At 43.4% G+C, this 16,514-nt stretch overlaps 1 protein-coding gene across 1 annotated transcript in view; it reads left to right on the top strand.

Moving 5' to 3' along the window:
- The window catches only part of LOC128695773 (dipeptidase 1), an 839,310-nt gene that overhangs the window by 390,768 nt on the left and 432,028 nt on the right, over positions 1-16,514 (top strand). The window lies entirely within an intron of this gene.

Below are 16,514 nucleotides of genomic sequence, written 5' to 3'. Positions count from 1 at the left end.
GAAGGTATGAACTGAACTCTGTGAGGCTTTACCAGCCCACTTTGTCTCGGTCGGAGCAGGGGTTGAGCAGCTCAAAACACCTACTGGTGCTTGGCCAGGTCACCAGCAGTTGACACTAATTAAACGACCTACCTAAATACAAAGCTAAGTAATACGACCAGATAATATTATAAAGTCGAGTAAATCCATTTTAGCTACTAATGGAATTACTCCTGAATATAATATTAAGTGAAATAGCAAAAATAACATGTAAAAGTATACCATTGTGATAATAACAAGAAGAAACAGTCTACTTAAAATGAACAAAAGGGTGTAACACGCGCACACACTCACACACACACACACACACACACACACACACACACACACACACACACACACACACACACACACACACATACACACACACACACACACACATACACATACACAACTGCAAGAAAAAACACTTTTTCCACATATATGCTGAACTTCTTGGCCACGAAGTTTAATTCCACTGTTTCGTACAAAGAGATAAAACTACATGAGACTTAATAAATGAAACTCCGTTGCAAGCACTTTAACAGCAATAAATGTAAGGGAATGTTTGCAGCAGTGTGGAGCACAGGCACAGTCTTCATCTCCCCCGTCCCTTAAATTATTAATGCTAAATCCAATGGATCACTTTGGCGGCATATGGAATCGACGAGACACAGTCCACTCCAGCCAGTGGTCACCCCCACTGAGACTGAGACTCAAAATTTGGTCACTTCAAAAATCTCTGATATTATCCCAACACCACAAGACTTCGAAAAGGCAATTAATGAAATGCCCATGCACTCTGCCCCAGGCCCGGACTCGAACTCCGTGTTCGTCAGGAACTGCAAGAAGCCCTTGTCACGTGCGTTCAGCATTCTATCGAGAGGGAGCCTGGAGACAGGAGTCATCCCACGCACACTAAAAACAACAGACATAGCCCCACTCTTCAAAGGTGGCAGTAAAGGAATTGCAAAGAACTACAGACTGATAGCGCTATCATCCCATATCATAAAAATCTTTGAAAGGGTTCTAAGAAGTAAGATAGCCAACCACCTAGATACCCATCAATTACAAAACCCAGGGCAACACGGGTTTAGAGCAGGTCGCTCCTGTCTGTCGCAGCTACTGGACAACTATGACAAGGTCCTGGGTGCTGTAGAGGATAAACAAAATGCAGATGTAGTATACACAGACTTTGCAAAAGCCTTCGACGAGTGTGATCATAGTGTAATAGCACACAAAATACGTGATAAAGGAATAACAGGAAAAGTTGGTAGATAGATCTATAACTTACTAACAAATAGAACACAAAATGTAATAGTAAACGGAGTAAAGTCTGGGGCAGTTACAATGAAAAACTCTGTACCACAAGGCACAGTACTCGCTCCCATCCTGTTCCTTATCCTCATATCTGACATAGACAGAGATGTAAGCCATTGCTCCGTGTCTTTCTTTGCGGATGACACTCGAATTGCAATGACAGTGAACTCCATCGAAGGCACTGCAAGACTCCAAGCGGACATCAACCAAACCTTTAAATGGGCCACTCAGAACAATATGAAGTTCAATGAAGAGAATTTTCAGCTACTCAGATATGGAAACCTTGTGGGAATTAATTCTTTATTAGAGTATAAAACAAATTCTAACCACGCAGTAGAATGTAAATCTAATGTGAAAGATCTGGGAGTGATAATGTCAGAGGATGACCACAACAATGTATCTACCTCATCTGCTAGAACAATGATAGGATGGATAATGAGAACCTTCAAAACTAGGGTCGCAAAGCCCATGATGATTCTTTTTAAATTGTTTGTTCTCTCTAGGATGGAATACTGCTGTATACTAACTGCCCCCTTCAAGGCAGGCAGGCGAAATTGCTGACCTGGAGTATGTACAGAGAAATTTCAAGACATAATAAGTATGATAAAGTACCTAAATTACTGGGGACGGTTGAAATCCCTTGATTTAAGAACATAAGAAAGAAGGAACACTGCAGCAGGCGAACACAGGCGAGAAAGATACATGATATTATACACTTGGAAAATCCTAGAGGGATTAGTACCAAACTTGTACACATAAATCACTCCCTACGAAGGCAAAAGACTCGGCAGGAGATGCAACATTTCCTCAATGAAAAGCAGTGGTGCTACGAGTACACTGAGAAACAACACAGTAAGTGTCAGGGACCCAAGACTATTCAACTGCCTCCCAGTATAGATAAGGGGAATTACAAATAGACCCCCGGCTGTCTTCAAGAAGGCGCTTGACAGGCACCTAAAGTTAATACTGGATCAGCCGGACTGTGCTTCGTACATAGGTTTACGTGCGGCCAGCAATAACAGCCTGGTTGTTCAGACTCTGGTCCACCACGAAGCCTGGTCTCAGACCGGGCAGCGGGGGCGTTGACCCCCGAAACCATATCCAGGTAAACTTCAGGTAAACAAACCTGTAGCGCAGCTCATCTTACACAAAGAGATCATCGGAAGACCTTGGCAGGCCTCTTGCGGTGCTTCCATTCTGCACTTCACCTCACACAATGACCTCACTGAATATGTCTGCTTGATGTGTATCCCTTTGTACTCACTGAAGAAGGAGCCTCTCCCAGGGTGAAGCATCTCTGTTAGGTCTCTCTATGCAGCTGTGTGTATTACACCATTTGTTACCTATGATCCAATTTTCTCCACCTTAGAGAACTATGTGCTGGTGACCTCAGAGGTTCATGTGGTGGTGACCTCAGAAGACTATGTGGTGGTGACCTCAGAAGACCAGGTGGTGGTTACCTCAGAGGACCATGTGGTGGTGACCTCAGAAGACCAGGTGGTGGTGACCTCAGAGGACCATGTGGTGGTGACCTCAGAAGACCATGTGATGGTGACCTCAGAAGACCATGTGGTGATGACCTCAAAGAACCATGTGGTGGTGACCTCAGAGGTCCATGTGCTAGTGACCTCAGAGGACCATTTGGTGGTGAAATCAGAGGACCATGTGGGTGTGATTTCAAGGGCCATGTGGGAGCGACCTCAGAACATCGTTCCTCCCTCCACAGCGTCTCGAAAACTTTATCTCAGTAGTGATGACGAAATGCGAATAAGTATTACACATTTCTGTCACGCTCGTAGGACTTCAAATTATTCTCACCACAAGTAGTAGCTTACGAGGCCACTTTATGAGCAGGTTATGTGGCCACTTTATGAGCAGGTTATGTGGCCACTTTATGAGCAGGTTATGTGGCCACTTTATGAGCAGGTTATGTGGCCACTTTATGAGCAGGTTATGTGGCCACTTTATGAGCAGGTTATGTGGCCACTTTATGAGCAGGTTATGTGGCCACTTTATGAGCAGGTTATGTGGCCACTTTATGAGCAGGTTATGTGGCCACTTTATCAGCAGCTTGTGTGGCCACTTTATCAGCAGCTTATTTGGCCACTTTATGAACAGCTTATTTGGCCACTTTATGACCAGCTTATTTGGCCACTTTATGAGCAGCTTGTATGGCCACTTTATGAGCAGCTTATTTGGCCACTTTATGAGCAGCTTGTGTGGCCACTTTATGAGCAGCTTGTGTGGCCACTTTATGAGCAGCTTGTATGGCCACTTTATGAGCAGCTTATTTGGCCACTTTATGAGCAGCTTGTGTGGCCTCTTTATGAGCAGCTTATTTGGCCACTTTATGAGCAGCTTGTGTGGCCACTTTATGAGCGGCTTGTGTGGCCACTTTATGAGCAGCTTGTGTGGCCACTTTATGAGCAGCTTGTGTGGCCACTTTATGAGCAGCTTGTGTGGCCAATTTATGAGCGACTTGTGTGGCCACTTTATGAGCAGCGTGTGTGGCCACTTTATGAGCAGCTTGTGTGGCCACTTTATGAGCGGCTTGTGTGGCCACCTTATGAGCAGCGTGTGTGGCCACTTTATGAGCAGCTTGTGTGGCCACTTTATGAGCGACTTGTGTGGCCACTTTATGAGCAGCTTATTTGGCCACTTTATGAACAGCTTATTTGGCCACTTTATGAGCAGCTTGTGTGGCCACTTTATGAGCAGCTTATTTGGCCACTTTATCAGCAGCTTATTTGGCCACTTTATGAGCAACTTGTGTGGCCACTTTATGAGCAGCTTATTTGGCCACTTTATGAGCAGCTTATTTGGCCACTTTATGAGCAGCTTGTGTGGCCACTTTATGAGCAGCTTATTTGGCCACTTTATGAGCAGCTTGTGTGGCCACTTTATGAGCAGCTTGTGTGGTCACTTTATGAGCGGCTTGTGTGGCCACTTTATGAGCAGCTTATTTGGCCACTTTATGAGCAGCTTGTGTGGCCACTTTATGAGCGACTTGTGTGGCCACTTTATGAGCAGCTTATTTGGCCACTTTATGAACAGCTTATTTGGCCACTTTATGAGCAGCTTGTGTGGCCACTTTATGAGCAGCTTATTTGGCCACTTTATCAGCAGCTTATTTGGCCACTTTATGAGCAACTTGTGTGGCCACTTTATGAGCAGCTTATTTGGCCACTTTATGAGCAGCTTGTGTGGCCACTTTATGAGCAGCTTATTTGGCCACTTTATGAGCAGCTTGTGTGGCCACTTTATGAGCAGCTTATTTGGCCACTTTATAAGCAGCTTATTTGGCCACTTTATGAGCAGCTTGTGTGGCCACTTTATGAGCAGCTTATTTGGCCACTTTATGAGCAGCTTGTGTGGCCAATTTATGAGCAGCTTGTGTGGCCACTTTATGAGCGGCTTGTGTGGCCACTTTATGAGCTGCTTATTTGGCCACTTTATGAGCAGCTTGTGTTGCCACTTTATGAGCAGCTTGTGTGGCCACTTTATGAGCAGCTTGTGTGGCCACTTTATGAGCGGCTTGTGTGGCCACTTTATGAGCAGCTTGTGTGGCCACTTTATGAGCAGCTTGTGTGGCCACTTTATGAGCGGCTTGTGTGGCCACTTTATGAGCAGCTTGTGTGGCCACTTTATGAGCATCTTGTGTGGCCACTTTCTGAGCAGCTTGTGTGGCCACTTTATGAGCAGCTTATTTGGCCACTTTATGAGCAGCTTGTGTGGCCACTTTATGAGCGACTTGTGTGGCACTTTATGAGCAGCTTATTTGGCCACTTTATGAACAGCTTATTTGGCCACTTTATGAGCAGCTTGTGTGGCCACTTTATGAGCAGCTTATTTGGCCGCTTTATGAGCAGCTTGTGTGGCCACTTTATGAGCAGCTTGTGTGGCCACTTTATGAGCAGCTTATTTGGCCACTTTATGAGCAGCTTGTGTGGCCACTTTATGAGCGACTTGTGTGGCCACTTTATGAGCAGCTTATTTGGCCACTTTATGAACAGCTTATTTGGGCACTTTATGAGCAGCTTGTGTGGCCACTTTATGAGCAGCTTATTTGGCCACTTTATGAGCAGCTTGTGTGGCCACTTTATGAGCAGCTGTGTGGCCACTTTATGAGCAGCTTATTTGGCCACTTTATGAGCGGCTTGCGTGGCCACTTTATGAGCAGCTTGTGTGGCCACTTTATGAGCAGCTTTTGTGGCCACTTTATGAGCAACTTGTGTGGCCACTTTATGAGCAGCTTGTGTGGCCACTTTATGAGCAGCTTGTGTGGCCACTTTATGAGCAGCTTGTGTGGCCACTTTATGAGCGGCTTGTGTGGCCACTTTATGAGCAGCTTTTGTGGCCACTTTATGAGCAACTTGTGTGGCCACTTTATGAGCAGCTTGTGTGGCCACTTTATGAGCAACTTGTGTGGCCACTTTATGAGCAGCTTGTGTGGCCACTTTATGAGCAGCTTGTGTGGCCACTTTTTGAGCAGCTTGTGTGGCTACTTTATGAGCAGCTTGTGTGGCCACTTTATGAGCAGCTTGTGTGACCACTTTATGAGCAGCTTATTTGGCCACTTTATGAGCAGCTTGTGTGGCCACTTTATGAGCAGCTTATTTGGCCACTTTATGAGCAGCTTGTGTGGCCACTTTATGAGCAGCTTGTGTGGCCACTTTATGAGCAGCTTGTGTGGCCACTTTATGAGCAGCTTGTGTGGCCACTTTATGAGCAACTTGTGTGGCCACTATGAGCAGCTTGTGTGGCCACTTTATGAGCAGCTTGTGTGGCCACTTTATGAGCGGCTTGTGTGGCCACTTTATGAGCAGCTTTTGTGGCCACTTTATGAGCAACGTGTGTGGCCACTTTATGAGCGGCTTGTGTGGCCACTTTATGAGCAGCTTATTTGGCCACTTTATGAGCAACGTGTGTGGCCACTTTATGAACAGCTTGTGTGGCCACTTTATGAGCAACTTGTGTGGCCACTTTATGAGCAGCTTACCACTTTGAGCAACACTTTATGAGCAGCTTGTGTGGCCACTTTATGAGCAGCTTGTGTGGCCACTTTATGAGCAACTTGTGTGGCCACTTTATGAGCAGCTTGTGTGGCCACTTTATGAGCAGCTTGTGTGGCCACTTTATGAGCAGCTTGTGTGGCCACTTTATGAGCAGCTTGTGTGGCCACTTTATGAGCAGCTTGTGTGGCCACTTTATGAGCAACTTGTGTGGCCACTTTATGAGCAGCTTGTGTGGCCACTTTATGAGCAGCTTGTGTGGCCACTTTATGAGCAGCTTGTGTGGCCACTTAAGGAAGAATGCTGGTACATGCTCACGGAGGAGGAATTAAATTCTCGTATGAGGGAAAAAGAGTAGAGTTATTATTTCTATTTTTTTTAAACACTCTCCCTTTCCTACCAGGGTTGGATGGCACTAAAAGATAAACATTTATCATCATTCTTTCAGTAGCTGTCTTGTCAGAATGATTTAGATATCGCTGTTCGAATGAATCTTCAGACTGCTGCATCACCACTCTCCTTCAGAGTGCAAGCACTGTACTTCTCACCCCGAGCACTCAAGTTTAACTCTCCGGTTTTCTCTTATACCGTAGTATATGTCACCTTGCTCACGCTCCAATAGCATGTTAAACCCTCAAAAAATAGCATTTGTTTCTCCTCACAAACGATTGCCGGGTGTTCAAGCCCCTATCATTCAAAACCGTCTATACTCTCACCTTACAACCTTTCCTTGGACTCTCAATTTTTCTTCTCTTCCACTCTAGATTTGTACGCCCTTTCGGGTATCCTAGCTTGTTCTATTCTCTCTAAATGCCTAAACTAGTTTAACACACTTAACCCTTGGTAAACTCTACTCCATTTTGTTATTTTTATTGTCCTCCTCCTCGCTACAGTGTTTAAACCCCATGCCTCACAATCATATAAATTTGTTTGCATAACTATGTACATTCCCTTTTTTGAAAGTTCCCTTTGTTCAGAAACGCCTCTGCTTACCACCCAGCTGTTGCTCCTATTCGTCCGTCATAGACCTATCTGCCGACAGGTCCATTTCCATGTATGTAAATACAGTCACTTCATACTCCATCCAGTCTGATATCAAATATTTTCATTGTCATGATTTTTTCGTTACTTATATCACCTTGCATTTTTTCATCGTTTGCTTTTAATTTCCTTTTTTTACATACCTTTAAAACTCCTTAACTAACCTTTGCCACCTCTATTCAGAATCTCCTCCACTAACCTTTGCCACCTCTCTTCAGAATCTCCTTACATAAACTGTGTCATCAGTCGAGAACAGCTCTCACTTTGTATCACATCTCTCATCTTTGTATCCAACATCCTCTAATCTCACGCATCTGCCTAACATCATGGCATTCACTTCTTTTACAACTCCACCTGTATATATATATATATATATATATATATATATATATATATATATATATATATATATATATATATATATATATATATATATATATATATATATATATATAGGTAAGTACCACCTGTATAACTGGACTGGTGGACTGAGGACCCTCATCCTCAGAGAAGACAATAAACGTACCTCAGGGAAAACTCAAAGTTCTCCCCGGAACTGTTTGAATATTTTCTTCTCCTACCACCCCCTATATATTTTATATTCTATGTGAACATTTATTAATAAATAGAATACATTTGCAGAAAAAACAAACATGAATACAATGGCACAATGTATCAAGATCAATTTCCTCCGGCTCCTCCGAGGCTGGATGCGAGCCAAGTATGCAGCAAGCATTTCCCCTCTGGATGGCTACGCTGAGGCGCTGGAACATGAAAGCGGCTGCCCTTGGGTCCCTGGTGGTGTCGATGAGTCTGGAACCCAATTCTTTAAGGAAACGTGTGGCATTTTTTCCCCATGATCCCAAGGTCTCTGATCCCACTGGGACAAATTGATACTGGTGACTTATGTCGCTGTACTTGCTGATCTTGTACTCATCCCTGTGATCAGCAGCTCCTCCCTGTCTCCCCACACTGTGATGGATATAGGTGTCTGCCAGTGTGGACACACAGGTATAGTCCCATTCTAAGAGCTTGCCATTCTTCCAAGGATAGATGGTAATCCCGTCGGGGTGGTTTGCCGAGTTGTGGGTATTGTTGGCTGCTAGTGATCGGGGCTCCCTCTCGGCTGGGCATCCAGCTATAGCAAGGGTTCCCTTAATGATGTCGTTGACCTCATTGTGTCTTGCATGCCAGTCCTTGGTTTTGGAACAGTTAAGACCATGTAGACCGTATTGGCCTGCTTGCGCTTCGCCGCAAATACACGTATATTCTGTGTGAATTGGGGCAGCAAGGCGCAGAGCCACTGCAATACGGAGGGTCTTAGGGTCGAGTCGCGTTCCCATTGCCGATATGGGAACTGTTTGGAGGAAGTCCCCGGAGTAAGGTGCGCTCACAGCCTGGAGACGGGCAATCTCCCTATCTGATGTTGCAGCCCCGAGCATGTAGGCAAGCACCTTTTTAGCGAGCGGGCCGTCCCAGCTTGACTGTTTGTGAGCCAGTGCTGCACTAGGGTTTGGTGCTGGAGCAGCAAGAGTCTCCCATTCAGTGATGGCACTGGCATAGCTAGGGTCTTCTATTCCTGCTAAGTCGCTGAGGGTATCAGGAAGAATTTGTCTTATCAACTCGTTTGATGCTATGGAAGAGGATAGGAAAGCTGGTAGAGCAATCTGGGAGGATCTGCGTACTCCCAGCCCTCCAAGCCTGACCGGAAGTGAGGCTTGCAACCACTGTCCATCTTCACAGGAATGATTCAATACACTCTCTAGCAAGGTCTTAAGGAGATAGTCATATTCCTTGAGTTTTGGACTGCTGAAGGCTGGGGAGCATCTCAGAAAGTAGGTAAGTTTTGGGATTGACATGCACCTGGTGAGTAGGTAGAAGGCATCGTGTGTGTCAATGTCTTTCATCCTGCTTTCCATTGTCCGGAGGTCTGAGAATTTTTTTTCTAGGATCAGATCGATGGCATTGGACCCAAGAAGAGCACCAAGGAGAGTGCTATTGGCTGGATCAATGGCTCGTGCTCCTGGTAAAACGGCGCTAATATTCTGGATCATCTGTTGATTGGTAGAAACTATTTCACATTTGGTGGGGTTTAAAGAAAGGCCCAGGCTTCTCCCATGTCTTTAATTTTACTGATGTCCTCCAGGAGAGATTCTGTTGTGCCAGCTAAGATACCATCGTCCAGGAACCAGATATTGAGCTCGCTGGAGAGTGCTTCTGTGACTTCCTTGATGACCAAACAAAATAGAAAGGGGGCGAGAGGGTCTCCCTGTTGCACGCCCTCACATGAGTCAATTTCATGGTCCCCAAACAATAGTTTGGAAGTCACACTATAACACGATTCTATGAAGGGATAAAGGGAAGGGAAGTTTCTATAAACTGCTTGGAGAGCAGCATCCCTTCTGACTGAGTTGAAAGAGTTGGCAAAGTCCAATTTGACCAAGGCTTTTGACGGTGTCCAGAGTGATGGTGTGACGGTGTCCAGAGTGATGGTGTGACGGTGTCCAGAGTGATTGTGTGACGGTGTCCAGAGTGATGGTGTGACGGTGTCCAGAGTGATGGTGTTTTTGATGTATACTCGTGCTGCGTGGGCAGCTGCTTCACAGCCCTGTTGAACGCCGAAACCGAGCTGAGTTGGTTTCAACATTGCAGCAGCCTCTTGACTCACCCTTCTTACACACACACACACACACACACACCCACACATATATATATATATATATATATATATACATATATGTATATATATATATATATATATATATATATATATATATATATATATATATGATAAATTAGACACATGTGCAACTCTTGGGTATCTTTATTTTGGAAACGTTTCGCCACACAGTGGCTTCATCAGTCCAAACGTAGGAGAAACTTGAAGAACAGGAGGAGAATGAGGTAATCAGTCCCTCAATCTTGAGTCGATGTGTTCAGTCCATCAATCTTGAATAGAATACGGCATATCAGCGGAGAAGCAGCTTATAAACCGTATTGCAGGAGAGGTGCAGCAGTCATAGGTCGCGTCACATTTGTTCAATGTGGAAGTAGGTCGTGCCCAAGAATTAGGCAAGCGAAGAATTCCTAAGTATTAAGATCCCAAGAAGTTGCAGTGTCTGATCTTAATACTTAGGAATTCTTCGATTGCCTAATTCTTGGGCACGACCTACTTCCACATTGAACAAATGTGACGCGACCTATGACTGCTGCACCTCTCCTGCCATACGGTTTATAAGCTGCTTCTCCGCTGATATGCCGTATTCTATTCAAGATTGATGGACTGAACACATCGACTCAAGATTGAGGGACTGATTACCTCATTCTCCTCCTGTTCTTCAAGTTTCTCCTACGTTTGGACTGATGAAGCCACTGTGTGGCGAAACGTTTCCTTAATAAAGATACCCAAGAGTTGCACATGTGTCTAATTTATCAACATGTCGGTTCTCTGAACCATTCATCTACAAATATATATATATATATATATATATATATATATATATATATATATATATATATATATATATATATATATATATAAAATATAGGGAGGTACCACCTCTAGAACTGTCATGGGGACCCTCATCCTCAGAGAAAAGAATAAACTTGCTTCAGGGAAAACTCAAGATTCTCCCTGTATGCATATACATGTATGCATATACATCTTAGGTAGTAGGCTGGTAGACAGCAACCGCCCAGGGAGGTACTACCGTCCTGCCAAGTGAGTGTAAATCGAAAGCCTGTCATTGTTTAACATGATGGTAGGATTGCTGGTGTCTTTTTTCTGTTTCATAAATATGCAAGATTTCAGGTACGTCTTGCTACTTCTACTTACACTTAGGTCACACTATACATACATGTACAAGCATATATATACACACCCCTGTGGGTTTTCTTCTATTTACTTACTAGTTCTTGTTTCTTTCCACTTATCTCCATGGGGAAGTGGAACAGAATTCTTCCTCCGTAAGCCATGCATGTCGTAAGAGGAGACTAAAATACTGGGAGCAAAGGGCTAGTAACCCCTTCTCCTGTATATATTACTAAATGTAAAAGGAGAAACTTGCGCTTTTCCTTTTGGGCCACCCCACCTCGGTGGGATACGGCCGATGTGTTGAAAGAAAGGTATATATATATATATATATATATATATATATATATATATATATATATATATATATATATATATATATATATATATATATATATTTATATACATATATATATAAGTGTATGGTAGAGTTATAATTGAAAGAATTAAGAGTAAGACGGAGAATAGGATAGCAGATGAACAAGGAGGCTTTAGGAAAGGTAGGGGGTGTGTGGACCAGGTGTTTACAGTGAAACATATAAGTGAACAGTATTTAGATAAGGCTAAAGAGGTCTTTGTGGCATTTATGGATTTGGAAAAGGCGTATGACAGGGTGGATAGGGGGGCAATGTGGCAGATGTTGCAAGTGTATGGTGTAGGAGGTAGGTTACTGAAAGCAGTGAAGAGTTTTTACGAGGATAGTGAGGCTCAAGTTAGAGTATGTAGGAAAGAGGGAAATTTTTTCCCAGTAAAAGTAGGCCTTAGACAAGGATGTGTGATGTCACCGTGGTTGTTTAATATATTTATAGATGGGGTTGTAAGAGAAGTAAATGCGAGGGTCTTGGCAAGAGGCGTGGAGTTAAAAGATAAAGAATCACACACAAAGTGGGAGTTGTCACAGCTGCTCTTTGCTGATGACACTGTGCTCTTGGGAGATTCTGAAGAGAAGCTGCAGAGATTGGTGGATGAATTTGGTAGGGTGTGCAAAAGAAGAAAATTAAAGGTGAATACAGGAAAGAGTAAGGTTATGAGGATAACAAAAAGATTAGGTGATGAAAGATTGAATATCAGATTGGAGGGAGAGAGTATGGAGGAGGTGAACGTATTCAGATATTTGGGAGTGGACGTGTCAGCGGATGGGTCTATGAAAGATGAGGTGAATCATAGAATTGATGAGGGAAAAAGAGTGAGTGGTGCACTTAGGAGTCTGTGGAGACAAAGAACTTTGTCCTTGGAGGCAAAGAGGGGAATGTATGAGAGTATAGTTTTATCAACGCTCTTATATGGGTGTGATGCGTGGGTGATGAATGTTGCAGCGAGGAGAAGGCTGGAGGCAGTGGAGATGTCATGTCTGAGGGCAATGTGTGGTGTGAATATAATGCAGAGAATTCGTAGTTTGGAAGTTAGGATGAGGTGCGGGATTACCAAAACTGTTGTCCAGAGGGCTGAGGAAGGGTTGTTGAGGTGGTTCGGACATGTAGAGAGAATGGAGCGAAACAGAATGACTTCAAGAGTGTATCAGTCTGTAGTGGAAGGAAGGCGGGGTAGGGGTCGGCCTAGGAAGGGTTGGAGGGAGGGGGTAAAGGAGGTTTTGTGTGAGAGGGGCTTGGACTTCCAGCAGGCATGCGTGAGCGTGTTTGATAGGAGTGAATGGAGACAAATGGTTTTTAATACTTGACGTGCTGTTGGAGTGTGAGCAAAGTAACATTTATGAAGGGATTCAGGGAAACCGGCAGGCCGGACTTGAGTCCTGGAGATGGGAAGTACAGTGCCTGCACTCTGAAGGAGGGGTGTTAATGTTGCAGTTTAAAAACTGTAGTGTAAAGCACCCTTCTGGCAAGACAGTGATGGAGTGAATGATGGTGAAAGTTTTTCTTTTTCGGGCCATCCTGCCTTGGTGGGAATCGGCCAGTGTGATAATAAAATAAAATATATATATATATATATATATATATATATATATATATATATATATATATATATATATATATATATATATATATATATATATGTGTGTGTGTATGCATATACATCTTAGGTAGTAGGCTGGTAGACAGCAACCGCCCAGGGAGGTACTACCGTGAACATTAAAATGGTATAAAACACGAGGTACTACCGTCCTGCCAAGTGAGTGTAAAACGAAAGCCTGTAATTGTTTTACATGATGGTAGGATTGCTGGTGTCTTTTGTCTGTCTCATAAATATGCAAGATTACAGGTAAGTCTTGCTACTTCTACTTAAACTTAGGTCACACTACACATACATGTACAAGCATATATCTACACACCCCTCTGGGTTTTCTTCTATTTTCTTTCTAATTCTTGTTCTTGTTTATTTCCTCTTATCTCCATGGGGAAGTGGAACAGAATTCTTCCTCTGTAAGCCATGCGTGTCGTAAGAGGTGACTAAAATGCCGGGAGCAAGGGGCTAGTAACCCCTTCTCCTGTATATATTACTAAATTTAAAAGGAGAAACTTCAGTTTTTTCTTTTGGGCCACCCCACCTCAGTGGGATACGGCTGGTACGTTGAAAGAAAGAAGAAGAAGATATATATATATATATATATATATATATATATATATATATATATATATATATATATATATATATATATATAAGAACATAAGAAAGAAGGAGCACTGCAGCAGGCCTGTTGGCCCATACTAGGCAGGTCTTTTACAATTCATCCCACTAACAAAACATTTGCCCAACCCAATTTTCAATGCCACCCAAGAAATAAGCTCTGATGTGCAAGTCCCACTCAAATCCAACCCCTCCCACTCATGTACTTATCCAACCTAAATTTGAAACTACCCAAAGTCCCAGCCTCAATAACCCAACTAGGTAGACTGTTCCACTCATCAACTACCCTATTTCCAAACCAATACTTTCCTATGTCCTTTCTAAATCTAAACTTATCTAATTTAAATCCATTACTGCGGGTTCTCTCTTGGAGAGATATCCTCAAGACCTTATTAATATCCCCTTTATTAATACCTATCTTCCACTTATACACTTCGATCAGGTCTTCCCTCATTCTTCGTCTAACAAGCGAATTTAACTTAAAGAGTCTTTAATCTTTCTTCATAAGGAAGATTTTTAATGCTATGTATTAATTTAGTCATCCTACGCTGAATGTTTTCTAACGAACTTATGTCCATTCTGTAATATGGAGACCAGAATTGAGCTGCATAATCTAGGTGAGGCCTTACTAATGATGGTGACATCGCACATCTCTGTCTGAGACTCACTTATACAGGAAAAAATGTACACTTCTGCGCACCCTGAACCACACGCTCTTCTCATTTAAGGTTCTTGAATGATTTCGGTAATCCACAACTTATTCATACATATGCAACATCTACCACACTGCTCCTTAAGTTCTATCATATTCCAGTTCTAAATTATAATTATTATTATTATTTGTAGTAGTAGTAGTAGTAGTAGTAGTAGTAGTAGTAGTAGTAGTAGTATTTGGTATCCCGGAAATGACACTTTTAAGTGGATTACAGAATTTCTTTTCCTCCTTCAAAGTTTCGTTTTTCTATCACTCATAGAAGGCCTCACGCGAATTCCTCATTTAAATCGCTTCACATTTTCAATGCTTGGCTTCAAAGTTTCATTGCTGGTGTGCGGCAGCTTGGACAAGTTTCATGGAACAATTAGCATGTGTAGGTGTGCAGGAGCTGTCAACGTATGTCTAAAATAGTGTAAAATTTTCATTCCTTTTTTATCACGTTAAATAATTCTAAATCTGCCTCTTCTAAACGGTTTCGATATTTAATGGCCAAAGCCTCTGGCAGACAGGATAATACACCTTACGTTTAGCTCGTGTGTGGGAAAAACCTGTCAAATATACTAAGTTTAAAAGTTATAATCACAGGAATCCGTGCAGTGCCTGGAGAATGACTTCTGATTGGCTTCAAGTGGTGTACTTTCCGGAGTATATATTAACCTTGTAACTAGGCTGCAGTAGACCAGTTTTGTCTGTATTATTAAATAAATTGTGAAATTTATTGTCATTCAGTAAATGGAGAACACGTGTTCTTACTGGCTTCAAACCATTAATAATGATACGTTTAATAAATGGACTTTTCATTAAGAAACAGGAGTGTCTATCTGAAAAATATAAATGGACATGAAACTACATCACGTCAGTGTTTACGTAGTTCTCTTTACCCGTTCCGGAGACATGAGATTTTTACGTTAAACCTGCAATAAAAGCTAAATATTAAGCTAAATTTAATATTCCTTATATAACTATCGTTTACTATGTGTGTGAAGCATACACAAATAACACTCACTATACGCGGGTTATTCGTGTATTGTTCCAGTCACGGTATTGTCTAATTGCTCTTTGTGTGAAGCATAGCTTGTGTGTCAACAAAATCAAAACACTGGTTTTCCTGTTGTAAATAAGAGAACAAAACCCATGAAAGAAACATATTTTTAGAGAGTGAATAATGAGGTAATATTTTTCCTTGACGACTCTACAGAACATCAGCATACTGGTGCTGCAGTGATTGACTTACGTTATTGTAATTGGGTATTGATTAACACTTCTGCTTATGTAAATGGTAGTGGTGTAGTGGTAATGGTGGTGGGGATATAGTGATGATATTGTGGTGGTGGTGGTGGTGGTGGTGGTGGCATGGTGGTGGTGGATGTCGTGGTGGTATGGTGGAGGTGGTGCCATGGTGGTGGTGACATAGTCGTTGTGGTGGTGGGTGGTGGTGGTGGTTGTGGTGGTGGCATGGGGGTGGTGGTGCCATGGTGGAGGTGGTACTGGTGCCATGGTGGAGGTGGTAGTAGTGCCATGGTGGAGGTGGTAGTGGTGCTATAGTGGTTGTGGTGGTGTTGACATGGTGCTGGTGGTGTGGTGGTGGTGTGGTGGTGGTGTGGTGGTGGTGTGGTGGTGGTGTGGTGGTGGTGTGGTGGTGGTGTGGTGGTGGTGTGGTGGTGGTGTGGTGGTGGTGTGGTGGTGGTGTGGTGGTGGTGTGGTGGTGGTGTGGTGGTGGTGTGGTGGTGGTGTGGTGGTGTTGTGGTGGTGGTGTGGTGGTGGTGTGGTGGTGATGTGGTGGTGGTGTGGTGGTGGTGGTGGTGTGGTGGTGGTGGTGATATGGTGGTGCTGGTGGTGGTGGTAGCATGGTGGTGGGGTGGCATGGTGGTGGTGCTGGTAGTGGTGGTAGCATGGGTGTGGTGGTATGGTGGTGGTGGTGACATGATGTTGGTGGTGATATGATGTTGGTGGTGGTGACATGGTGTAGGTGGTGGTGACATGGTGTAGGTGGTGGTGACATGGTGTAGGTGGT

This window comes from Cherax quadricarinatus, chromosome 2 (genome assembly GCF_038502225.1).
Source record: "Cherax quadricarinatus isolate ZL_2023a chromosome 2, ASM3850222v1, whole genome shotgun sequence".
Lineage (NCBI taxonomy): Eukaryota > Metazoa > Arthropoda > Malacostraca > Decapoda > Parastacidae > Cherax > Cherax quadricarinatus.
The sequence above is the reverse complement of the archived record's forward strand: the minus strand, read 5'-3'. Positions and strand labels throughout refer to the sequence as shown.